The 27375-nt window shown below is 41.6% G+C and overlaps 4 non-coding genes and 1 pseudogene across 4 annotated transcripts; all 5 read right to left on the bottom strand.

Annotated features, from left to right (window-relative positions):
• Positions 1–2083: 2083 nt before the first annotated feature.
• Positions 2084–2262, bottom strand: LOC135016468 (U1 spliceosomal RNA; annotated as a pseudogene).
• A 13653-nt stretch (positions 2263–15915) lies between these two features.
• Positions 15916–16031, bottom strand: LOC135016509 (U5 spliceosomal RNA). The gene has a single exon (XR_010214594.1). It is a non-coding gene; the product is annotated as a U5 spliceosomal RNA (small nuclear RNA).
• A 275-nt stretch (positions 16032–16306) lies between these two features.
• Positions 16307–16422, bottom strand: LOC135016504 (U5 spliceosomal RNA). Its single transcript, XR_010214589.1, has one exon. It is a non-coding gene; the product is annotated as a U5 spliceosomal RNA (small nuclear RNA).
• Positions 16423–16696: 274 nt separating this feature from the next.
• On the bottom strand, positions 16697–16813 carry LOC135016517 (U5 spliceosomal RNA). The gene has a single exon (XR_010214602.1). It is a non-coding gene; the product is annotated as a U5 spliceosomal RNA (small nuclear RNA).
• Positions 16814–16872: 59 nt separating this feature from the next.
• LOC135016231 (U1 spliceosomal RNA) lies at positions 16873–17036 on the bottom strand. Its single transcript, XR_010214366.1, has one exon. It is a non-coding gene; the product is annotated as a U1 spliceosomal RNA (small nuclear RNA).
• Between the last annotated feature and the right edge of the window lie 10339 nt (positions 17037–27375).

Below are 27375 nucleotides of genomic sequence, written 5' to 3' on the forward strand. Positions count from 1 at the left end.
CTCTTTGTCTCAGGTCTCTCTCCAGCCTAGTTTGCTGTCTGTTTCCACTTCTCTTTTCTTAAACCGCTCCCTTCTATGTCCTTGCGCACCTTAATTAAATCTAACTCTGATTACGTCAGAGAAGGCCAGGTACCCTACACCATAAGAGGGGGTTTGAAATTTTGACTTGTCTACTTAAAGATCACCAAAATCTGATCACAAGGTCAATTACATCACTGGGTGGGAACCTTTTGGTTAATAGCCCATGTAAGTGCAAGAGATCCTGAAGCACTCACTCATCATGGGAAAGTACCAATGTGTTTCTTACAAAAATTCTCCAGATTATTGACTTTTTAAAGTTTTTCTAGGAAACGTTCTAGATGAATGCTTATTAGCCTTTGTCAGTATGTACTTTTGCAAAGTGTCGCTGTGGCGCAATCAGTCAGTGTGTATGGCTATTAACCTAAAGGTTGGTGATTCAATCCCACCCAGGGACGTAATTGACCTTGTTATCAGATTTTGGTGATCTTTAAGTAGACAAGTCAAAATTTCAAACCCCCTCTTATGGTGTAGGGTACCCGGCCTTCTCTGATGTAATCAGAGTTAGATTTGATTAAGTGATTTTATAAAAAACAGCTAGGAAGCACAATTTAGCAGTGGGTTGCAGAGAAAAAAAATTATGCTGGCAGAAAAGTCCAATTGAGTGATTAAACAGCTCTTCATTTTCTGATTTTATGTTTATGCTAACAAATTTGCTCTCTGAAAAGTGTCCACAAAGCCAAGTCTCTGATTAACACCTTTGTAGGAATGATTATCCACCTATTACTGAATTAAACTTGCTTCATTGGAAAGGAAGCAAGATGCATCCTCATTTCAATGTCTACTGAAATAATACAGGTTGACACCAGGAAACATAAACGTCACTGCATCCTTGCTGCTTCCTCATGGGGAAGTCTGTTTAATGTGAAAACAAGGTGATATCTAATCAGCACACAGGTAAGGAATTAAGAAAATCTTTCTTTATGGGTGAAGATGTTTCTCACAAAATTGTTGCACCAAGGCATCATTGAAATTAAAGCTGGAAAGATGATTTTAATATATCACTTGTATATTTTGTACTGCTCTTCTGGTGACAATGTAGTTTGTTTTTGTCAATTACCATTTTAATAATAGGGTAAAGAAAATTAAGTGGATTTTTGAAAGAAAACAATACTGTCAATATACTATTAAAACAAATTAAAATGGTAAAAGTTATTGTACTTTAAGTAAAAATAAAAGAGCAAAAATATCAATCCCAGTTTTGGATTACTTTAATTAACAAAAAACAATGCATATAGCAGAGGATAGTTTCAATCTGCCTACCTCTGGGTTATGGACCCAGCATGCTTCCATTACAGTACTCTGCTGCACATGTAAGTGCAAGAGATCCTGAAGCACTCACTCATCATGGGAAAGTACCAATGTGTTTCTTCATTGGTTGATGGAAGAAACATCTTACAAAAACTCTCCAGATTATTGACTTTTTAAAGTTTTTCTAGGAAACGTTCTAGATGAATGCTTATTAGCCTTTGTCAGTATGTACTTTCGCAAAGTGTCTCTGAGGCACAAACAGTTAGCGTGTTCAGTTGTTAACCAAAAGGTTGGTGGTTCAATCCCACCTAGGGACGTAATTGACCTTGTTATCAGATTTTGGTGATCTTTAAGTAGACAAGTCAAAATTTCGAAAACCCCTGTTATGGTGTAGGGTACCTGGCCTTCTCTGATGTAATCAGAGTTAGATTTGATTAAGTGATTTTATAAAAAAAACAGCCACGAAGCACAATTTAGCAGTGGGTTGCAGAGAAAAAGAAATATGCTGGCAGAAAAATCCAATTGAGTGATTAAACAGCTCTTCATTTTCTGGCTTTATTTTTATGCTAACAAATTTGTGCTCTGAAAAGTGTCCACAAAGCCAAGTATCTTATTAACACCTTTGTAGGGATGGTTTTTCACCTATTATTAAATTAAACTTGCTTCATTGGAAAGGCAGCAAGTGATGTCATCCAAGCAGTGGGTCAAGGTTGGCTTCAAACCTCGTCTGCTTATGAAAAGAGAAAAGGGGTATGCAGGGCATGGCGGCCTTTTGCGGTGCTTGGATGACCCCTAGTTCGCATTAAATAATGCAGTCGAGTTTCCCACATTTGGGGAAATCACAGGGGTCAGCATACCCAGAATGCAATGAATGAACCGCACCCTGGGAGAACAGTCTTCATGACCATGGTATCTCCTATGCAAAATAAGTATGATTTGGGATAGGGCTGGGGAGGGCCGCTGCTCAGGCACATCTCTGTCAAGTAAAGGAGATTCAACTGAGGCAGCACAAGGGAACTCTCATCTGGGGACAACAACTGCAGGGAGAACACATATTTTCAGATGAACATGGGAGGGCAGAAGGCTGCCTAATACTGAAGCACCCCCAAACAACAAACCAAATGCAACAACTAGTGCAAGCATTCCTGGGGGAAGGCCTGCAGCAGATGGATTTGCATATGGCGATGTCATCCAAGCAGTGGGTCAAAGTTGGCTTCAACCCTCGTCTGCATATGAAAAGAGAAAAGGGGCGTGCAGGGCATGGCGGCCTTTTGCGGCACTTGGATGACCCCTAGTTCGCATTAAACACCTCCACCCTCTGTCGGTGTGGGGCTCATGTTGGCTATGCCCCAGCCCCTGAAGGATTCAAGCTGATTTCTTGCAGCAGCTGGGCACTGTAACAGCTCCAGAGCTGCTCTGTAAGGCAAGTAAAAGGGTGTGGGCCCTGCAGCACTACCTGTAGTTCGCATTGTGCAAGACCCCTAGTTCGCATTAAACACCCCCACCCTCCTTCGGTGTGGGGCTCATGTTGGCCATGCCCCAGCCCCTGAAGCATTCACGCTGATTTCTTGCAGCAGCTGGGCACTGTAACAGCTCAAGAGCTGCTCTGTAAGGCAAGTAAAAGGGTGTGGGCCCTGCAGCACTACCTGTAGTTTGCATTGTGCATTGGAAGGCACAAAGTAAGCAGACGGGAGGAGAAGTCAGGATAGTGCACAAGGGTATAGACGGGAGGGGATCAAGAAAAAAGAAGTGGAAACAGACAGCAAACTAGGCTTCCAATGCACAATGCAAACTACAGGTAGTGCTGCAGGGCCCACACCCTTTTACTTGCCTTACAGAGCAGCTCTGGAGCTGTTTAATCACTCAATTGGATTTTTCTGCCAGCATAATTTTTCTCTTACGTCCTAGAGGATGCTGGGGACTCCGTAAGGACCATGGGGGATAGACGGGCTCCGCAGGAGACATGGGCACTTTAAGAAAGACTTTAGATCTGGGTGTGCACTGGCTCCTTCCTCTATGCCCCTCCTCCAGACCTCAGTTTACTACTGTGCCCAGAGGAGACTGGGTGCTTTTCAGGGAGCTCTCCTGAGTTTCCTGACAGAAAGTATATTTGTTAGATTTTTTTATTTTCAGGGAGCCTGCTGGCAACAGACTCCCTGCATCGAGGGGCGGAGGGGAGAGATGCACACCTACTTCTGTGAGTTGATAGGCTCTGCTTCTTAGGCTACTGTACAGCATTAGCTCCAGAGGGATCGGTACGCAGGTCTCACCCTCGCCGTCCGTCCCAGAGCCGCGCCGCCGTCCCCCTCGCAGAGCCGGAAGATAGAAGCCGGGTGAGTATGAGAAGAAAAGAAGACTTCAGAGGCGGCGGAAGACTTCATGATCTTCACTGAGGTAACGCACAGCAGTAAAGCTGTGCTCCATTGCTCCCATACACCTCACACACGGCAGTCAGTGTAAGGGTGAAGGGCGCAGGGGGGACGCCCTGGGCAGCAATATAGACCTCTCTTTGGCAAAATAAATATATATGCAGCTAGGCACTGTATATATATATAAGAGCCCCCGCCATTTTTTTATGGGGGGGGCTATTTGAGCGGGACAGAAGCCCGTCGCTGAGGGGGTGGGGCTTCTCCCTCAGCACTCCCCAGCGCCATTTTCTCCACAGCACCGCTGAGGGGAAGCTCCATGGACTCTCCCCTGCTTATACCACGGTAGAAAGAGGGTCTTAAAGAAGAGGGGGCACATAATTAGGCGCATATATATATGGAAATACAGCGCTACTGGGTAAACATAAAATGATTGTGTTTTTTTCCTGGGTCATATAGCGCTGGGGTGTGTGCTGGCATACTTTCTCTCTCTGTCTCTCCAAAGGGCCTTGTTGGGGAACTGTCCTCAGATAAGAGGATTCCCTGAGTGTATGGTGTGTCGGTACACGTGTGTCGACATGTCTGAGGTAGAAGGCTCTCCTAGAGAGGAGCAGGAGCAAATTAATGTGGTGTCTCCATCGACAACGCCGACACCTGACTGGATGGATATGTGGAATGTTTTAAGTGCTAATGTAAACTTATTACACAAGAGATTAGACAAAGCTGAAGCTAGGGAACAGTCAGGGAGTCAACCCATGCCTGTCCCTATGTCGCAGGGACCTTCGGGGTCTCAAAAGCGCCCACTATCCCAAATAGTTGACACAGATACCGACACAGATTCTGACTCCAGTGTCGACTACGATGATGCAAAGTTACAACCAAAATTGGCTAAATGTATTCGATATATGATTATTGCAATAAAAGATGTTTTGCACATCACAGAGTCCCCTGTCCCTGACACGAGGGTACACATGTATAAGGGAAAGAAACCTGAGATAACCTTTCCCCCCTCACATGAGTTGAACGAATTATGTGAAAAAGCTTGGGAATCTCCAGACAAAAAGCTGCAGATTCCCAAAAGGATTCTTATGGCGTATCCTTTCCCGCCAATGGACAGGATACGGTGGGAATCCTCCCCTAGGGTGGATAAAGCATTGACACGCTTATCCAAAAAGGTAGCGCTGCCATCCCAGGATACGGCTACCATCAGGGACCCTGCTGACCGCAAGCAGGAGGTTACCCTAAAGTCCATTTACACACATTCTGGTACCTTACTCAGACCGGCAATTGCGTCGGCCGAGGTTGTAGCGCGGTGGCAGCATGGACAGATACCTTATCAGCAGAGATTGAGACCCTAGATAAGGATGCTATGTTATTGACCATAGGGCATATAAAAGATGCTGTCCTATATATGAGAGATGCTCAAAGTGACATTAGTCTACTGGGTTCTAGAATAAACGCTATGTCGATTTCTGCTAGACGAGTCCTATGGACCCGGCAATGGACAGGTGATGCCGACTCAAAAAGGCATATGGAGGTTTTACCTTACAGGTGTGAGGAATTGTTTGGGGAAGGTCTCTCGGACCTTGTCTCCACAGCTACAGCTGGTAAATCAAATTTTTTGCCTTATATTCCCTCACAGCCTAAGAAAGCACCACATTATCAAATGCAGTCCTTTCGATCACAGAGAAACAAGAAAGTACGAGGTGCGTCCTTTCTTGCCAGAGGTAAGGGCAGAGGGAAGAAGCTGCACAACACAGCTAGTTCCCAGGAACAGAAGTCCTCCCCGGCCTCTACAAAATCCACCGCATGACGCTGGGGCTCCGCTAAAGGAGTCCGCCCAGTTGGGGGCACGTCTTCGTGTTTTCAGCCACATCTGGGTTCATTCGCAGGTGGATCCCTAGGCAATAGAAATTGTTTCTCAGGGTTACAAGCTGAAATTCGAAGAGGTGCCTCCTCGCCGGTTTTTCAAATCGGCCCTACCATCTTCTCCCCAGGAAAGGGAGATAGTGTTAAATGCAATTCACAAATTGTATCTTCAACAGGTGGTGGTCAAGGTTCCCCTGCTTCAACAAGGAAAGGGAAATTATTCGACCCTGTTTGTAGTCCCAAAACCGGACGGTTTGGTCAGACCCATATTAAATTTAAAATCCCTGAACCTATACTTGAAAAGGTTCAAGTTCAAGATGGAATCGCTAAGAGCGGTCATCGCCAGCCTAGAAGGGGGGGATTTTATGATATCTCTGGACATAAAGGATGCATACCTTCATGTACTCATTTATCCACCTCATCAGGCGTACCTAAGATTTGCGGTACAGTATTGTCATTACCAATTTCAGACGTTGCCGTTTGGTCTCTCCAGAATTTTCTCCGAGAATTTTCACCAAGGTAATGACGGAAATTATGGTGCTCCTGCGAAAGCAAGGTGTCACAATTATCCCGTACTTGAACGATCTCCTCATAAAAGCGAGATCAAGAGAGCAGTTGCTGAACAGCGTATAACTTTCATTGAAGGTGTTACAGCAAAACGGCTGGATTCTCAATATCCCGAAGTCGCAGTTGGTTCCTACGACTCGTCTGACTTTGCTTGGGCATTATTCTGGATACGGACCAGAAAAGGGTTTATCTTCCGATAGAAAAGGCCCAGGAACTCATGACTCTGGTCAGGAACCTATTGAAACCAAAACAGGTGTCAGTGCATCACTGCACTCGAGTCCTGGGAATGATGGTGGCATCATACGAGGCCATTCCCTTCGGCAGGTTCCATGCGAGGATCTTGCAATGGGACCTACTGGACAAGTGGTCCGGGTCACATCTACAGATTCATCAGTTGATCACCCTGTCCCCCAGGGCCAGGGTATCTCTCCTGTGGTGGCTGCAGAGTGCTCACCTTCTAGAGGGCCGCAGGTTCGGCATTCAGGACTGGATCCTGGTGACCACGAACGCGAGCCTCCGAGGTTGGGGAGCAGCCACACAGGGAAGAAATTTCCAAGGTCTTTGGTCAAGTCAGGAGACTTGTCTTCACATCAACATCCTGGAGCTAAGGGCCATATACAACGCCCTATGTCAAGCGGAGACCTTACTTCGCGACCAACCAGTTCTGATCCAGTCAGACAACGTCACCGCAGTAGTTCATGTAAACCGCCAAGGCGGCACAAGGAGCAGAGTGGCGATGGCGGAAGCCACCAGAATTCTTCGCTGGGCGGAGAATCATGTAAGCGCACTGTCAGCAGTGTTCATTCCGGGAGTGGACAACTGGGAAGCAGACTTCCTCAGCAGACACGACCTACATCCAGGAGAGTGGGGACTCCATCAGGAAGTCTTCGCACAGATTGCAAGTCGGTGGGGACTGTTCCAGATAGACATGATGGCGTCCCGCCTCAACAAAAAGCTACAGAGGTATTGCACCAGGTCAAGAGACCCTCAGGCAGTAGCTGTTTAAACAGCTCTTCATTTTCTGATTTTATGTTTATGCTAACAAATTTGCTCTCTGAAAAGTGTCCACAAAGCCAAGTCTCTGATTAACACCTTTGTAGGAATGGTTTTTCACCTATTACTGAATTAAACTTGCTTCATTGGAAAGGCAGCAAGATGCATCCTCATTTCAATGTCTACTGAAATAATACAGGTTGACACCAGGAAACATAAACGCCACTGCATCCTTGCTGCTTTCGCATGTGGAAGTCTGTTTAATGTGAAAACAAGGTGATATCTAATTAGCACACAGGTAAGGAATTAAGAAAATCTTTATTTAAGGGTGAAGGTGTTTCTCACAAAATCGTTGCCCCAATGCATCATTGAAATTCAAGCTGGAAAGATGATTTTAATATATCACTTGTACATTTTGTATTGCTCTTCTGGTGACAATGTAGTTTGTTTTTGTCAATTACCATTTTAATAATAGGGTAAAGAAAATTAAGTGGATTTTTGAAAGAAAACAATACTGTCAATATACTATTAAAACAAATTAAAATGGTAAAAGTTATTGTACTTTAAGTAAAAATAAAAGAGCAAAAATATCAATCCCAGTTTTGGATTACTTTAATTAACAAAAAAAAATGCATATAGCAGAGGATAGTTTCAATCTGCCTACCTCTGGGTTATGGGCCCAGCATGTTTCCATTGCAGTACTCTGCTGCACATGTAAGTGCAAGAGATCCTGAAGCACTCACTCATCATGGGAAAGTACCAATGTGTTTCTTCGTTGGTTGATGGAAGAAACATCTTACAAAAACTCTCCAGATTATTGACTTTTTAAAGTTTTTCTAGGAAACGTTCTAGATGAATGCTTATTAGCCTTTGTCAGTATGTATGTTTGTAAAGTGTCTCTGTGGCGCAATCGGTTAGTGTGTTTGGTTATTAATCAAAGGGTTGGTGGTTCAATCCCACCCAACGATGTAATTGACCTTGTTATCAGATTTTGGTGATCTTTAAGTAGACAAGTCAAAATTTCAAACCCCCTTCTTATGGTGTAGGGTACCTGGCCTACTCTGATGTAATCAGAGTTAGATTTGAATCAGTGATTTTATAAAAAAACAGCTAGGAAGCACAATTTAGCAGTGGGTTGCAGAGAAAAAGAAATATGCTGGCAGAAAAATCCAATTGAGTGATTAAACAGCTCTTCATTTTCTGGCTTTATTTTTATGCTAACTAATTTGTTCTCTGAAAAGTGTCCACAAAGCCAAGTATCTGATTAACATATTTGTAGGGATGGTTTTTCACCTATTACTAAATTAAACTTGCTTCATTGGAAAGGCAGCAAGATGCATCCTCATTTCAATATCTACTGAAATAATACAGGTTGACACCAGGAAACATTAACGCCACTGCATCCTTGCTGCTTTCTCATGTGGAAGTCTGTTTAATGTGAAAACAAGGTGATATCTAATTAGCACACAGGTAAGGAATAAAGAAAATCTTTATTTAAGGGTGAAGATGTTTCTCACAAAATCGTTGCCCCAATGCATCATTGAAATTCAAGCTGGAAAGATGATTTTAATATATCACTTGTACATTTTGTATTGCTCTTCTGGTGACAATGTAGTTTGTTTTTGTCAATTACCATTTTAATAATCGGGTAAAGAAAATTAATTGGATTTTTGAAAGAAAACAACACTGTCAATATACTATTAAAACAAATTAAAATGGTAAAAGTTATTGTACTTTAAGTAAAAATAAAAGCTAAAATATCAATCCCAGTTTTGGATTACTTTAATGAACAAAAAAAAATGCATATAGCAAAGGATAGTTTCAATCTGCCTACCTCTGGGTTATGGGCCCAGCATGCTTCCATTGCAGTACTCTGCTGCACATGTAAGTGCAAGAGATCCTGAAGCACTCACTCATCATGGGAAAGTACCAATGTGTTTCTTCATTGGTTGCTGGAAGAAACATCTTACAAAAACTCTCCAGATTATTGACTTTTTAAAGTTTTTCTAGGAAACGTTCTAGATGAATGCTTATTAGTCTTTGTCAGTATGTACTTTTTGCAAAGTGTCTCTGTGGCGCAATCGGTTAGTGTGTTCAGCTATTAATCAAAAGGTTGGTGGTTCAATCCCATCCAGGGACGTAATTGACCTTGTCATCAAATTTTGGTAATATTTAAGTAGACAAGTCATATAGCAGAGGATAGTTTCAATCTGCCTACCTCTGGGTTATGGACCCAGCATGCTTCCATTACAGTACTCTGCTGCACATGTAAGTGCAAGAGATCCTGAAGCACTCACTCATCATGCGAAAGTACCAATGTGTTTCTTCATTGGTTGCTGGAAGAAACATCTTACAAAAACTCTCCAGATTATTGACTTTTTAAAGTTTTTCTAGGAATCGTTCTAGATGAATGCTTATTAGCCTTTGTCAGTATGTACTTTTGCAAAGTTTCGCTGTGGCGCAATCAGTTAGTGTGTACGGCTATTAACCAAAAGGTTGGTGGTTCAATCCCACCCAGGGACGTAATTGAACTTGTAATCAGATTTTGTTGATCTTTAAGTAGACAAGTCAAAATTTCGAAAACCCCTGTTATGGTGTAGGGTACCTGGCCTTCTCTGATGTAATCAGAGTTAGATTTGATTCATACTGTTAACTGGGTAGTATATCACAAGTTATACGGTGTGATTGGTGTGGCTGGTATGAATCTTGACCTTGGATTAACAAAAATCCTTTCCTCGAACTGTCTGTCTCCTCTGGGCACAGTTTCTCTAACTGAGGTATGGAGGAGGGGCATAGAGGGAGGAGCCAGTGCACACCCAGATCTAAAGTCTTTCTTAAAGTGCCCATGTCTGCTGCGGAGCCCGTCTATCCCCCATGGTCCTTACGGAGTCCCCATCATCTTCTACGGACTACGAGAAAAAAAAATTACCGGTAGGTTTAAAATGTTATTTTTTTCTCTGCAACCCACTGCTAAATTGTGCTTCCTAGCTGTTTTTTATAAAATCACTTAATTAAATCTAACTCTGATTACGTCAGAGAAGGCCAGGTACCCTACACCATAAGAGGGGGTTTGAAATTTTGACTTGTCTACTTAAAGATCACCAAAATCTGATGACAAGGTCAATTACATCCCTGGGTGGGATTGAACCACCAACCTTTTGGTTAATAGCCCATGTAAGTGCAAGAAATCCTGAAGCACTCACTCATCATGGGAAAGTACCAATGTGTTTCTTACAAAAATTCTCCAGATTATTGACTTTTTAAAGTTTTTCTAGGAAACGTTCTAGATGAATGATTATTAGCCTTTGTCAGTATTGACTTTTGCAAGGTGTCTCTGTGGCGCAATCGGTTAGCATGTTTGGCTATTAACCAAAAGGTTGGTGGTTCAATCCCACCCAGGGATGTAATTGACCTTGTAATCAGATTTTGGTGATCTTTAAGTAGACAAGTCAAAATTTCAAAAACCCCCCTTATGGTGTAGGGTACCTGGCCTTCTCTGATGTAATCAGAGTTAGATTTGATTAAGTGATTTTATAAAAAAACAGCTAGGAAGCACAATTTAGCAGTGGGTTGCAGAGAAAAAAAATATGCTGGCAGAAAAGTCCAATTGAGTGATTAAACAGCTCTTCATTTTCTGATTTTATGTTTATGCTAACAAATTTGCTCTCTGAATAGTGTCCACAAAGCCAAGTCTCTGATTAACACCTTTGTAGGAATGGTTTTTCACCTATTACTGAAATAAACTTGCTTCATTGGAAAGGCATCAAAGATGCATCCTCATTTCAATGTCTACTGAAATAATACAGGTTGACACCAGGAAACGTCACTGCATCCTTGCTGCTTCCTCACGGGGAAGTCTGTTTAATGTGAAAACAAGGTGATATCTAATCAGCACACAGGTAAGGAATTAAGAAAATCTTTCTTTGTGGGTGAAGATGTTTCTCACAAATTGTTGTCCCAATGCATCATTGAAATTCAAGATGGAAGATGATTTTCATATATCACTTGTACATTTTGCATTGCTCTTCTGGTGACAATGTAGTTTGTTTTTGTCAGTTACCATTTCAGTTATAGGGTAAAGAAAATTAAGTGGATTTTTTAAAGAAAACAATGCTGTCAATATACTATTAAAACAAATTAAAATGATAAAAGTTATTGTACTTTAAGTAAAAATAAAAGAGCCAAAATATCAATCCCAGTTTTTGATTACTTTAATTATAAAAAAAAAAATGCACATAGCAGAGGATAGTTTCGATCAATCGACCTCTGGGTTATGGGCCCAGCATGCTTCCATTGCACTACTCTGCTGCTCATGGAAGTGAAGTGTAAGAGATCCTGAAGACTAAATTGATTAAAGGCCTAAAAGTACTGGACTATAAGGAAAGACTTACTAGGCTGAATATTTATACACTAGAAAAGAGGTGCCTAAGAGGAGATATTATTAATATCTTCAAATATGTAAAGATACATAACAAAGAGTTATCAGAGGAATTATTTATTAAAAGAACACGTGGTCACTCGCTGCGACTGGAGGAAAGTTCAGAACGCAATGGAGGAAAGGTTTCTTCACTGTTAGGGCAATCAGGATGTGGAATTCCCTGCCAGGGAAGGTGGTAATGGCGGACTCTGTAATTGGATTTAAAAAAGGAATGGATACATTTCTGAATGAAAAAGCTATCCAAGGTTATAATACTTAAAATATCAACATGGTTAATCCGGGGGTAACATGAGTTATAGTAGCTAACTAGTCATAAAACATTATTCAGCAAGTATGTAGAATCATCACAACTTAAAACAGGTTGAACACGATGGGCAATTTGCCTCTATTCAACCTCAAAAACTATGTTACTATATTACTATGTTATTGTAGTATACAGAACACCACAATGCAATGAGCAGTGATAGTGAGCACTGATGAGGATACTAGAACTGACACTGAGCAGCAAGATGCAGCACTGGACTATTAGTAATGTACTGTAGTATGCTGAGCACCACAATGCAGCACAAGACAATGAGCAGTGATACTGAGCACTGATGAGGATACTACTGAGAACTGACACTGAGCAGGAGAGACACACTACTAGTATTACTGAGCAGCAATAAGTAACCACTGATACTGAGCACTGATATTGAGATTTCCACTGAGAGAACATAGCCACGTCCTCTCCGCTCTCTCTTCAATGCACGAGTAAAAATGGCAGCAACGCGCAGCTCTTTATATGGAATCCGAATCTCGCGAGAATCCGACAGCGGGATGATGACATTTTCCCTTGTTCAGGTTTTCCGAGTCAGGCGGGAACAACCGAGCCTGCCTCGGACCAGTGTAAACCACGTGGAGTTCGTGGGGAATTCGGTTCTCGGAGAACCGAACCCGCTCCTCTCTACCTTATACCCATCAATTTTTTTATTTTCAATCTAAGCCCCTGCAGTTTTCTGTAAGCATCTGCTTCGCTATGATGATCAACAAGTCACAAGGGCAAACACTCAGGGTTTGAGGCGTAGATCTTAGGACCAGCTGCTACAAGCATGGCAGAGGTGTCACTATCACTGGTGACACACAGAGAGGTGGCGAGGGAGATTGTAATGCAGTGCGCGCAGATAAGCAGCGCAATGGTAAAAAGGAGGCATGGTTTCATAGGTAGGGGCGTGGCCTGGTGGCCTGAATCTACATTTTGTTGCTCCGGGTGTCCCGGGGGTTGGGGGCTGCACCCGGGGACTAGTGTGTGAGCGGTGCTGGCTCCTGCACAGTGACAGGGCATGGCCACCCAGCATGACGCCTCCCTTCTTGACCATGCTGTAATTGCAGTCACACTGCAGTTCAGCGTGATCATAAAAAATGGTGTAGGCTCCTGCTGGTGCAGACTGTATGTGCGCGCAGGAAGCCGCCACCATTTTTGTGATCACAGCGGCTGAATGTGATGTCATACAGCCGCTGTGACCACGCCCCCTGTGTCTCCTCCGTTGCAGACCCCATTTTGAAGCCTTGCCCCCGCACCGCTCCATCCCTGACTTGGAAATGGAGTGTTGCTGACCCACCTCTCCCCCCCTTCCCCACCCCGATTGACAGGCAGAGGCGATCACATTCTCTGCGGGGTGCCGCAGAAAATGCAGGCACATGCGTATGCTCTTAGCAATTTTTGCAGTTGGATCGCTTATTGTGATTGCAATCCAACCTGAATCAGGCCCTATTACCTATCACAATGCGCTGCGGGCAGTACAAAATTGGGTTAATATAGGAGAAAAACCCCCAGACCTGTGCTCCTTAACTGTACCTGGTGGCTAGTGGAGCGGCTGCCCAGTAATCAGTGTCCACCGCAGTGCGCACACGGCCCACCCCCTACGGCCTCGCTCCCCTTCATCAGCGGCCTCGTGATCCGGAAGGGTGGTGTGTGTGTGACTGACCTTAGGATGAAACCGGAGCCTCCGCTGCAGTGACCCAGCAACCAGGGCACGGGAGTATATAGCGCCGCTGGGAGTGATGAAGCTGCAGTAAAGATGTCTATTAGACCTAGCCTGCTGCAGCCCTTGTAGATTCTCATAAAACAAGTTCTTCTTTTCTTGTCAAAATTAATAGCTAAGAATAGGCTGCCTGAGGCAGGCCCCTGTTAATTGGCCTGCTACTGAAGGCACCAACTACAAACTGAGCTCCCTGTTCATGGAAGCGGGGTTATAGAGGAGAATGCACTGAGCTTCTTGGGAACAGTCAAAAGCTTTGAGCCGGTTGGTGCCTCAGATCAAGATCCTACTCTACACCCCAATGTGAATCCTTGTGGAGTCCAGTGTACCCCACAGAAGAAATTAATGTGTCACACCCATTGGCAGCAACCTTAGAATAGCTGCTGACGGGCACAATTGAGAAAGGAAGGGGGGGGGACATTTGAATCCAGCACATAGATGCAATTCAAATATGTAATTTGTACCTTCCTATTTTAAAATATAATGGATGAACCTCACCCTGTGAGAACAATCTTCATGATCAAGAGATCTAATATGTAAAATAAGTATGAGTTGGGATAGGGCTGGGGAGGGTGGCAGCTCGGGCAGCCCCTCCCCCGTCAAGTTAAGGAGATTCAACTGAGGAAGCACAAGGGAACTCTCGTCTGGGGACAACAACTGCAGGGAGACCACATCTTTTCAGATGAACATGGGATGGCGGAAGGCTGCCTAATACTGAAGCACCATCAAATATCAAACCATATCCAACAACTAGTAACAGCATTCCTGGGGGAAGGTCTGCAGCAGACGGATTTGCATACGGTGATGTCATCCAAGCAGTGGGCCAAAGTTGGCTGGAACCCTCATCTGCATATAAAAAGAGAAAAGGGGCATGCAGGGCATGGCGGCCTTTTGCAGTGCTTGGATGACCCCTAGTTCGCATTAAACACCCCCACCCTCCTTTGGTGTGGGGCTCATGTTGGCCATGCCCCATCCCCTGAAGCATTCATGCTGATTTCTTGCAGCAGCTGGGCACTGTAACAGCTCCAGAGCTGCTCTGTAAGGCAAGTAAAAGGGTGTGGGCCCTGCAGCACCACCTGTAGTTCGCATTGTGCGTTGGAAGGCACAAAGTAAGCAGACGGGAGGAGAAGTCAGGATAGTACACAAGGGCATCCTTTTCTCTTAGTCCGTAGAGGATGCTGGGGTCACATTAAGAACCATGGGGTATAGACGGGATCCGCAAGAGACATGGGCACTTTAAGACTTTCAAAGGGTGTGAACTGGCTCCTCCCTCTATGCCCCTCCTCCAGACTCCAGTTATAGGAACTGTGCCCAGGGAGACGGACATTTCGAGGAAAGGATTTATTGTTAAACTAAGGTGAGCATCTTACCAGCTCACACCTTAAGCATGCCGCAGAACGTGGCATTCAACAGAACACAAGCCAACGGCATGAACAATTGCAGCAAAAAGCTGACCAGAACCGTAACACAACATGTGTATAACCACAAGTAATAACTGCAGACACAGTATGGACTGGGACGGGTGCCCAGCATCCTCTACGTACTAAGAGAAAAGGATTTACCGGTAGGTATTAAAATCCTATTTTCTCATACGACCTAGAGGATGCTGGGGTCACATTAAGAACCATGGGGTTATACCAAAGCTCTTGAACGGGTGGGAGAGTGCGTACGACTCTGCAGCACCGAATGACCCAACTTGAGGTTATCATCAGCCAAGGTATCAAACTTGTAAAACTTAGCAAAAGTGTTTACTAAATAGCTGCTCGGCAAAGTTGCAATGCCGAGACTCCCCGACCAGCTGCCCAGGATGAACCCACCTTTCTAGTAGAATGGGTCTTCACCTAATTCAGTAACGGCAATCCTGCCGTGGAATGAGCATGCTGAATTTTACCACAGATCCAGCGCATAATGGTCTGCATGGAAGCAGGACACCCAATCATGTTGGGAGCATACAGGACAAACAGAGCCTCTGTTTTCCTAATCTGAACCGTTCTGGTGACATAAATTTTCAAAGTTCTGACCACAGCCAGAGACTTTGACTCAACGAAGGTGTCAGTGGCCAAAGGCACCATGTGGAAAGATGAACCACCTTCGGCAGAAATTGTTGACGTGTCCTCAATTCTGCTCTATCTTCATGAAAGATCAAATAAAGGCTCTTGTGATACTGCATGGTTTGTACTGTTTTCCATGTGCTCCCAGATCTTTCAAGCAAGTAGCATGGTCAAGAAAGTTCTGTTTGAAAAGAAACAAACATTTACTGTCATTGTTATGCAAATAAACTTACATTAAAGCTAACAAGAAAGCACACTCGTTCTGTCTTTAAACTGATAAAAGAAACCCCAATAATATGGGGCATGCAAAAATTGAGATAAAACTCAGTTTTGCTCCTCTCCACGGAAATCTTTAATAAAAGGCGAAATATTTGTTAGTTCTGAAGAGAAACCAGAGCATGACCAAGATTCCACCTGTCGCCTGAGTGCCATGCCAGCAGTTCTCATTCAGCTCAAAGTGAGCACCCAATTTGAATGAAAGAAAGCAGATTTCTCACCAGGCTTCCCCTTGCTATAAACATGGTTTGTACTCTTTTCCATGTGCTCCCAGATCTTTCAAACAATTAGTGTGGTCAAGAAAGTTCTGTTTGAAAAGAAACAAACATTTACTGTCATTTCTATGCAAATGAGCTTACATTAAAGCACACTCGTTCTATCTTTAAACCAATAAAATAAAACCCCAATAAGATGGGGCATGCAAAAATTGAGATAAAACTCAGTTTTGCTCCTCTGCACGGAAATCTTTAGTAAAAGGCGAAAGATTTGTTCGTTCTGAAGAGAAACCACAGCATGACCAAGATTCTACCTGTCGCCTGAGTGCCATGCCAGCAGTCCTCATTCAGCTCAAAGTGAGCACCCAATTTGAAAGAAAGAAAGCAGATTTCTCACCAGGCTTCCCCTTGCTATAAACATGGTTTGTACTCTTTACCATGTGCTCCCAGATCTTTCAAGCAATTAGTATAGTCAAGAAAGTTCTGTTTGAAAAGAAACAAACATTTACTGTCATTTCTACGCAAATGAGCTTACATTAAAGCACACTCGTTCTATCTTTAAACTGATAAAAGAAACCCCAATAAGACGGGGCATGCAAAAATTGAGATAAAACTCAGTTTTGCTCCTCTCCACGGAAATCTTTAGTAAAAGGCAAAAGATTTGTTCGTTCTGAAGAACTAGCACAAGGGAACTCTCAAAAGAAGAACAAGGCTCTGAAACAAAGAAATCTGACTTTTACCAGAGCTGACCAGAGGAAAACACAAACACAGTCCCCCACTACCACAAATAAAGCAGTCGAGTTTCCCACATTTGGGGAAATCACAGGGGTCAGCATACCCAGAATGCAATGAATGAACCTCACCCTGGGAGAATAATCTTCATGACCATGGTATCTCCTATGCAAAATAAGTATGATTTGGGATAGAGCTGGGGAGGGCCGCTGCTCAGGCACATCTCTGTCAAGTTAAGGAGATTCAACTGAGGCAGCACAAGGGAACTCTCATCTGGGGACAACAACTGCAGGGAGAACACATATTTTCAGATGAACATGGGAGGGCAGAAGGCTGCCTAATACTGAAGCACACCCAAACAACAAACCAAATGCAACAACTAGTGCAAGCATTCCTGGGGGAAGGCCTGCCGCAGATGGATTTGCATATGGTGATGTCATCCAAGCAGTGGGTCAAAGTTGGCTTCAACCCTCGTCTGCATATGAAAACAGAAAAGGGGCGTGCAGGGCATGGTGGCCTTTTGCGGCGCTTGTCTGACCCCTAGTTTGCATTAAACACCTCCACCCTCCTTCGGTGTGGGGCTCATGTTGGCTATGCCCCAGCCCCTGAAGCATTCAAGCTGATTTTTCTCCAAAACGAAAGACACTAGAATGAAAATTTTAAAGCCTCCTGTTAGTGCTTCATCTACACGTTATAGCCCTGAATTTTCCAATGCCTATCTCTTTGCAAAAGAGAGATATCGGCAAGGAAATGCTGTATTGTACCTTTGCATTTTTCTCCCAAACGAAAGACACTAGAATGAAAATTTTAAAGCCTCCTGTTAGTGCTTCATCTACACGTTATAGCCCTGAATTTTCCAATGCCTAGCTCTTTGCAAAAGAGAGATATTGGCAAGGAAAAGCTGTATTGTACCTTTGCATTTTTCTCCCAAACGAAAGACACGAATGAAAATTTTAAAGTCTACTGTTAGAGCTTCATCTACACGTTATAGCCCTGAATTTTCCAATGCCTAGCTCTTTGCAAAAGAGAGATATCGGCAAGGAAAAGCTGTATTGTACCTTTGCATTTTTCTCCCAAACGAAAGACACTAGAATGAAAATTTTAAAGCCTCCTGTTAGTGCTTCATATACACGTTATAGCCCTGAATTTTCCAATGCCTATCTCTTTGCAAAAGAGAGATATCGACAAGGAAAAGCTGTATTGTACCTTTGCATTTTTCTCCCAAACGAAGGACATTAGAATGAAAATTTTAAAGCCTCCTATTAGTGCTTCATCTACACGTTATAGCCCTGAATTTTCCAATGCCTAGCTCTTTGCAAAAGAGAGATATCGGCAAGGAAAAGCTGTATTGTACCTTTGCATTTTTCTCCCAAACGAAAGACACTAGAATGAACATTTTAAAGCCTCCTATTAGTGCTTCATCTACACGTTATAGCCCTGAATTTTCCAATGCCTATCTCTTTGCAAAAGAGAGATATCGGCAAGGAAAAGCTGTATTGTACCTTTGCATTTTTCTCCCAAACGAAGGAAACTAGAATGAAAATTTTAAAGCCTCCTATTAGTGCTTCATCTACACGTTATAGCCCTGAATTTTCCAATGCCTATCTCTTTGCAAAAGAGAGATATCGGCAAGGAAAAGCTGTATTGTACCTTTGCATTTTTCTCCCAAACGAAGGACACTAGAATGAAAATTTTAAAGCCTCCTGTTAGTGCTTCATCTATACGTTATAGCCCTGAATTTTCAAATGCCTATCTCTTTGCAAAAGAGAGATATCGGCAAGGAAAAGCTGTATTGTACCTTTGCATTTTTCTCCCAAACGAAAGACACTAGAATGAAAATTTTAAAGCCTCCTGTTAGTGCTTCATCTACACGTTATAGCCCTGAATTTTCCAATGCCTATCTCTTTGCAAAAGAGAGATATCGGCAAGGAAAAGCTGTATTGTACCTTTGCATTTTTCTCCCAAACGAAGGACACTAGAATGAAAATGTAAAAGCCTCCTGTTAGTGCTTCATCTACACGGTATAGCCCTGAATTTTCCAATGCCTAGCTCTTTGCAAAAGAGAGATATTGGCAAGGAAAAGCTGTATTGTACCTTTGCATTTTTCTCCCAAACGAAGGACACTAGAATGAAAATTTTAAAGCCTCCTGTTAGTGCTTCATCTACACGTTATAGCCCTGAATTTTCCAATGCCTATCTCTTTGCAAAAGAGAGATATCGGCAAGGAAAAACTGTATTGTACCTTTGCATTTTTCTCCCAAACGAAAGACACTAGAATGAAAATTTTAAAGCCTCCTGTTAGTGCTTCATCTACACGTTATAGCCCTGAATTTTCCAATGCCTAGCTCTTTGCAAAAGAGAGATATCGGCAAGGAAAAGCTGTATTGTACCTTTGCATTTTTCTCCCAAACGAAGGACACTAGAATGAAAATGTAAAAGCCTCCTGTTAGTGCTTCATCTACACGGTATAGCCCTGAATTTTCCAATGCCTAGCTCTTTGCAAAAGAGAGATATTGGCAAGGAAAAGCTGTATTGTACCTTTGCATTTTTCTCCCAAACGAAAGACACTAGAATGAAAATTTTAAAGCCTCCTGTTAGTGCTTCATCTACACGTTATAGCCCTGAATTTTCCAATGCCTAGCTCTTTGCAAAAGAGAGATATCGGCAAGGAAAAGCTGTATTGTACCTTTGCATTTTTCTCCCAAACGAAAGACACTAGAATGAAAATTTTAAAGCCTCCTGTTAGTGCTTCATCTACACGTTATAGCCCTGAATTTGTCCAATGCCTATCTCTTTGCAAAAGAGAGATATCGGCAAGGAAAAGCTGTATTGTACCTTTGCATTTTTCTCCCAAACGAAGGACACTAGAATGAAAATTTTAAAGCCTCCTGTTAGTGCTTCATCTACACGTTATAGCCCTGAATTTTCCAATGCCTATCTCTTTGCAAAAGAGAGATATCGGCAAGGAAAAGCTGTATTGTACCTTTGCATTTTTCTCCCAAACGAAAGACACTAGAATGAAAATTTTAAAGCCTCCTGTTAGTGCTTCATCTACATGTTATAGCCCTGAATTTTCCAATGCCTATCTCTTTGCAAAAGAGAGATATCGGCAAGGAAAAGCTGTATTGTACCTTTGCATTTTTCTCCCAAACGAAGGACATTAGAATGAAAATTTTAAAGCCTCCTATTAGTGCTTCATCTACACGTTATAGCCCTGAATTTTCCAATGCCTATCTCTTTGCAAAAGAGAGATATCGGCAAGGAAAAGCTGCATTGTACTTTTGCATTTTTCTCCCAAACGAAAGACACTAGAATGAAATTTTTAAAGCCTACTGTTAGTGCTTCATCTACACGTTATAGCCCTGCATTTTCCAATGCCTATCTCTTTGCAAAAGAGAGATATCGGCAAGGAAAAGCTGCATTGTACTTTTGCATTTTTCTCCCAAACGAAAGACACTAGAATGAAAATTTTAAAGCCTCCTGTTAGTGCTTCATCTACACGTTATAGCCCTGAATTTTCCAATGCCTATCTCTTTTCAAAAGAGAGATATCGGCAAGGAAAAACTGTATTGTACCTTTGCATTTTTCTCCCAAACGAAGGACACTAGAATGAAAATTTAAAAGCCTCCTGTTAGTGCTTCATCTACACGTTATAGCCCTGCATTTTCCAATGCCTATCTCTTTGCAAAAGAGAGATATCGGCAAGGAAAAGCAGCATTGTACCTTTGCATTTTTCTCCCAAACGAAAGACACTAGAATGAAAATTGTAAAGCCTCCTGTTAGTGCTTCATCTACACGTTATAGCCCTGCATTTTCCAATGCCTAGCTCTTTGCAAAAGAGAGATATTGGCAAGGAAAAGCTGTATTGTACCTTTGCATTTTTCTCCCAAACGAAAGACACTAGAATGAAAATTTTAAAGCCTCCTGTTAGTGCTTCATCTACATGTTATAGCCCTGCATTTTCCAATGCCTATCTCTTTGCAAAAGAGAGATATCGGCAAGGAAAAGCAGCATTGTACTTTTGCATTTTTCTCCCAAACGAAAGACACTAGAATGAAAATTTTAAAGCCTCCTATTAGTGCTTCATCTACACGTTATAGCCCTGAATTTTCCAATGCCTAGCTCTTTGCAAAAGAGAGATATCGGCAAGGAAAAGCTGTATTGTACCTTTGCATTTTTCTCCCAAACGAAAGACACTAGAATGAAAATTTTAAAGCCTCCTGTTAGTGCTTCATCTACACGTTATAGCCCTGAATTTTCCAATGCCTATCTCTTTGCAAAAGAGAGATATCGGCAAGGAAAAGCTGTATTGTACCTTTGCATGTTTCTCCCAAACGAAGGACACTAGAATGAAAATTTTAAAGCCTCCTATTAGTGCTTCATCTACACGTTATAGCCCTGAATTTTCCAATGCCTATCTCTTTGCAAAAGAGAGATATCGGCAAGGAAAAGCTGTATTGTACCTTTGCATTTTTCTCCCAAACGAAGGACACTAGAATGAAAATTTTAAAGCCTCCTTTTAGTGCTTCATCTACACGTTATAGCCCTGAATTTTCCAATGCCTATCTCTTTGCAAAAGAGAGATATCGGCAAGGAAATGCTGTATTGTACCTTTGCATTTTTCTCCCAAACGAAAGACACTAGAATGAAAATTTTAAAGCCTCCTGTTAGTGCTTCATCTACACGTTATAGCCCTGAATTTTCCAATGCCTAGCTCTTTGCAAAAGAGAGATATTGGCAAGGAAAAGCTGTATTGTACCTTTGCATTTTTCTCCCAAACGAAGGACACTAGAATGAAAATTTTAAAGCCTCCTGTTAGTGCTTCATCTACACGTTATAGCCCTGAATTTTCCAATGCCTATCTCTTTGCAAAAGAGAGATATCGGCAAGGAAAAGCAGCATTGTACTTTTGCATTTTTCTCCCAAACGAAAGACACTAGAATGAAAATTTAAAGCCTCCTGTTAGTGCTTTATCTACACGTTATAGCCCTGAATTTTCCAATGCCTAGCTCTTTGCAAAAGAGAGATATTGGCAAGGAAAAGCTGTATTGTACCTTTGCATTTTTCTCCCAAACGAAAGACACTAGAATGAAAATTTTAAAGTCTACTGTTAGTGCTTCATCTACACGTTATAGCCCTGAATTTTCCAATGCCTAGCTCTTTGCAAAAGAGAGATATCGGCAAGGAAAAGCTGTATTGTACCTTTGCATTTTTCTCCCAAACGAAAGACACTAGAATGAAAATTTTAAAGCCTCCTGTTAGTGCTTCATCTACACGTTATAGCCCTGAATTTTCCAATGCCTATTTCTTTGCAAAAGAGAGATATCGGCAAGGAAAAGCTGTATTGTACCTTTGCATTTTTCTCCCAAACGAAGGACACTAGAATGAAAATTTTAAAGCCTCCTATTAGTGCTTCATCTACACGTTATAGCCCTGAATTTTCCAATGCCTATCTCTTTGCAAAAGAGAGATATCGGCAAGGAAAAGCTGTATTGTACCTTTGCATTTTTCTCCCAAACGAAGGACACTAGAATGAAAATTTTAAAGCCTCCTTTTAGTGCTTCATCTACACGTTATAGCCCTGAATTTTCCAATGCCTATCTCTTAGCAAAAGAGAGATATCGGCAAGGAAAAGCTGTATTGTACCTTTGCATTTTTCTCCCAAACGAAAGACACTAGAATGAAAATTTTAAAGCCTCCTGTTAGTGCTTCATATACACGTTATAGCCCTGAATTTTCCAATGCCTATCTCTTTGCAAAAGAGAGATATCGGCAAGGAAAAGCTGCATTGTACTTTTACATTTTTCTCCCAAACGAAAGACACTAGAATGAAAATTTTAAAGCCTCCTGTTAGTGCTTCATCTACACGTTATAGCCCTGAATTTTCCAATGCCTATCTCTTTGCAAAAGAGAGATATCGGCAAGGAAAAGCTGCATTGTACTTTTACATTTTTCTCCCAAACGAAAGACACTAGAATGAAAATTTTAAAGCCTCCTTTTAGTGCTTCATCTACACGTAATAGCCCTGAATTTTCCAATGCCTATCTCTTTGCAAAAGAGAGATATCGGCAAGGAAATGCTGTATTGTACCTTTGCATTTTTCTCCCAAACGAAAGACACTAGAATGAAAATTTTAAAGCCTCCTGTTAGTGCTTCATCTACACGTTATAGCCCTGAATTTTCCAATGCCTATCTCTTTGCAAAAGAGAGATATCGGCAAGGAAAAGCTGTATTGTACCTTTGCATTTTTCTCCCAAACGAAAGACACTAGAATGAAAATTTTAAAGCCTCCTGTTAGTGCTTCATATACACGTTATAGCCCTGAATTTTCCAATGCCTATCTCTTTGCAAAAGAGAGATATCGGCAAGGAAAAGCTGCATTGTACTTTTACATTTTTCTCCCAAACGAAAGACACTAGAATTAAAATTTTAAAGCCTCCTGTTAGTGCTTCATCTACACGTTATAGCCCTGAATTTTCCAATGCATATCTCTTTGCAAAAGAGAGATATCGGCAAGGAAAAGCTGCATTGTACTTTTACATTTTTCTCCCAAACGAAAGACACTAGAATGAAAATTTTAAAGCCTCCTTTTAGTGCTTCATCTACACGTAATACCCCTGAATTTTCCAATGCCTATCTCTTTGCAAAAGAGAGATATCGGCAAGGAAATGCTGTATTGTACCTTTGCATTTTTCTCCCAAACGAAAGACACTAGAATGAAAATTTTAAAGCCTCCTGTTAGTGCTTCATCTACACGTTATAGCCCTGAATTTTCCAATGCCTATCTCTTTGCAAAAGAGAGATATCGGCAAGGAAAAGCTGTATTGTACCTTTGCATTTTTCTCCCAAACGAAGGACACTAGAATGAAAATTTTAAAGCCTCCTTTTAGTGCTTCATCTACACGTTATAGCCCTGAATTTTCCAATGCCTATCTCTTAGCAAAAGAGAGATATCGGCAAGGAAAAGCTGTATTGTACCTTTGCATTTTTCTCCCAAACGAAAGACACTAGAATGAAAATTTTAAAGCCTCCTGTTAGTGCTTCATATACACGTTATAGCCCTGAATTTTCCAATGCCTATCTCTTTGCAAAAGAGAGATATCGGCAAGGAAAAGCTGCATTGTACTTTTGCATTTTTCTCCCAAACGAAAGACACTAGAATGAAAATTTTAAAGCCTCCTGTTTGTGCTTCATCTACACGTTATAGCCCTGAATTTTCCAATGCCTATCTCTTTGCAAAAGAGAGATATCGGCAAGGAAAAGCTGCATTGTACTTTTACATTTTTCTCCCAAACGAAAGACACTAGAATGAAAATTTTAAAGCCTCCTTTTAGTGCTTCATCTACACGTAATAGCCCTGAATTTTCCAATGCCTATCTCTTTGCAAAAGAGAGATATCGGCAAGGAAATGCTGTATTGTACCTTTGCATTTTTCTCCCAAACGAAAGACACTAGAATGAAAATTTTAAAGCCTCCTGTTAGTGCTTCATCTACACGTTATAGCCCTGAATTTTCCAATGCCTATCTCTTTGCAAAAGAGAGATATCGGCAAGGAAAAACTGTATTGTACCTTTGCATTTTTCTCCCAAACGAAAGACACTAGAATGAAAAATTTAAAGCCTCCTGTTAGTGCTTCATCTACACGTTATAGCCCTGAATTTTCCAATGCCTATCTCTTTGCAAAAGAGAGATATCGGCAAGGAAAAGCTGTATTGTACCTTTGCATTTTCTCCCAAACGAAAGACACTAGAATGAAATTTTTAAAGCCTACTGTTAGTGCTTCATCTACACGTTATAGCCCTGCATTTTCCAATGCCTATCTCTTTGCAAAAGAGAGATATCGGCAAGGAAAAGCTGTATTGTACCTTTGCATTTTTCTCCCAAACGAAAGACACTAGAATGAAATTTTTAAAGCCTACTGTTAGTGCTTCATCTACACGTTATAGCCCTGCATTTTCCAATGCCTATCTCTTTGCAAAAGAGAGATATCGGCAAGGAAAAGCTGTATTGTACCTTTGCATTTTTCTCCCAAACGAAAGACACTAGAATGAAATTTTTAAAGCCTACTGTTAGTGCTTCATCTACACGTTATAGCCCTGCATTTTCCAATGCCTATCTCTTTGCAAAAGAGAGATATCGGCAAGGAAAAGCTGCATTGTACTTTTGCATTTTTCTCCCAAACGAAAGACACTAGAATGAAAATTTTAAAGCCTCCTGTTAGTGCTTCATCTACACGTTATAGCCCTGAATTTTCCAATGCCTAGCTCTTTGCAAAAGAGAGATATTGGTAAGGAAAAGCTGTATTGTACCTTTGCATTTTTCTCCCAAACGAAAGACACTAGAATGAAAATTTTAAAGCCTCCTGTTAGTGCTTCATCTACACGTTATAGCCCTGAATTTTCCAATGCCTATCTCTTTTCAAAAGAGAGATATCGGCAAGGAAAAACTGTATTGTACCTTTGCATTTTTCTCCCAAACGAAGGACACTAGAATGAAAATTTAAAAGCCTCCTGTTAGTGCTTCATCTACACGTTATAGCCCTGCATTTTCCAATGCCTATCTCTTTGCAAAAGAGAGATAACGGCAAGGAAAAGCAGCATTGTACCTTTGCATTTTTCTCCCAAACGAAAGACACTAGAATGAAAATTGTAAAGCCTCCTGTTAGTGCTTCATCTACACGTTATAGCCCTGCATTTTCCAATGCCTAGCTCTTTGCAAAAGAGAGATATTGGCAAGGAAAAGCTGTATTGTACCTTTGCATTTTTCTCCCAAACGAAAGACACTAGAATGAAAATTTTAAAGCCTCCTGTTAGTGCTTCATCTGCACGTTATAGCCCTGCATTTTCCAATGCCTATCTCTTTGCAAAAGAGAGATATCGGCAAGGAAAAGCAGCATTGTACTTTTGCATTTTTCTCCCAAACGAAAGACACTAGAATGAAAATTTTAAAGCCTCCTGTTAGTGCTTCATCTACATGTTATAGCCCTGCATTTTCCAATGCCTATCTCTTTGCAAAAGAGAGATATCGGCAAGGAAAAGCAGCATTGTACTTTTGCATTTTTCTCCCAAACGAAAGACACTAGAATGAAAATTTTAAAGCCTCCTGTTAGTGCTTCATCTACACGTTATAGCCCTGAATTTTCCAATGCCTATCTCTTTGCAAAAGAGAGATATCGGCAAGGAAAAGCAGCATTGTACTTTTGCATTTTTCTCCCAAACGAAAGACACTAGAATGAAAATTTTAAAGCCTCCTGTTAGTGCTTCATCTACACGTTATAGCCCTGAATTTTCCAATGCCTAGCTCTTTGCAAAAGAGAGATATTGGCAAGGAAAAGCTGTATTGTACCTTTGCATTTTTCTCCCAAACGAAAGACACTAGAATGAAAATTTTAAAGCCTCCTGTTACTGCTTCATCTACACGTTATAGCCCTGAATTTTCCAATGCCTATCTCTTTGCAAAAGAGAGATATCGGCAAGGAAAAGCTGTAATGTACCTTTGCATTTTTCTCCCAAACGAAGGACACTAGAATGAAAACTTTAAAGCCTCCTGTTAGTGCTTCATCTACACGTTATAGCCCTGAATTTTCAAATGCCTATCTCTTTGCAAAAGAGAGATATCGGCAAGGAAAAGCTGTATTGTACCTTTGCATTTTTCTCCCAAACGAAAGACACTAGAATGAAAATTTTAAAGCCTCCTGTTAGTGCTTCATCTAAACGTTATAGCCCTGAATTTTCCAATGCCTATCTCTTTGCAAAAGAGAGATATCGGCAAGGAAAAACTGTATTGTACCTTTGCATTTTTCTCCCAAACGAAAGACACTAGAATGAAAATTTTAAAGCCTCCTGTTAGTGCTTCATCTACACGTTATAGCCCTGAATTTTCCAATGCCTAGCTCTTTGCAAAAGAGAGATATTGGCAAGGAAAAGCTGTATTGTACCTTTGCAGTTTTCTCCCAAACGAAAGACACTAGAATGAAAATTTTAAAGTCTACTGTTAGTGCTTCATCTACACGTTATAGCCCTGAATTTTCCAATGCCTAGCTCTTTGCAAAAGAGAGATATCGGCAAGGAAAAGCTGTATTGTACCTTTGCATTTTTCTCCCAAACGAAAGACACTAGAATGAAAATTTTAAAGCCTCCTGTTAGTGCTTCATCTACACGTTATAGCCCTGAATTTTCCAATGCCTATCTCTTTGCAAAAGAGAGATATCGGCAAGGAAAAGCTGTATTGTACCTTTGCATTTTTCTCCCAAACGAAGGACACTAGAATGAAAATTTTAAAGCCTCCTATTAGTGCTTCATCTACACGTTATAGCCCTGAATTTTCCAATGCCTATCTCTTTGCAAAAGAGAGATATCGGCAAGGAAAAGCTGTATTGTACCTTTGCATTTTTCTCCCAAACGAAGGACACTAGAATGAAAATTTTAAAGCCTCCTGTTAGTGCTTCATCTACACGTTATAGCCCTGAATTTTCCAATGCCTATCTCTTAGCAAAAGAGAGATATCGGCAAGGAAAAGCTG

The sequence above is a fragment of the Pseudophryne corroboree genome, unplaced genomic scaffold, assembly GCF_028390025.1.
Source record: "Pseudophryne corroboree isolate aPseCor3 unplaced genomic scaffold, aPseCor3.hap2 scaffold_299, whole genome shotgun sequence".
In the NCBI taxonomy this organism is placed as follows: Eukaryota; Metazoa; Chordata; class Amphibia; order Anura; family Myobatrachidae; genus Pseudophryne; species Pseudophryne corroboree.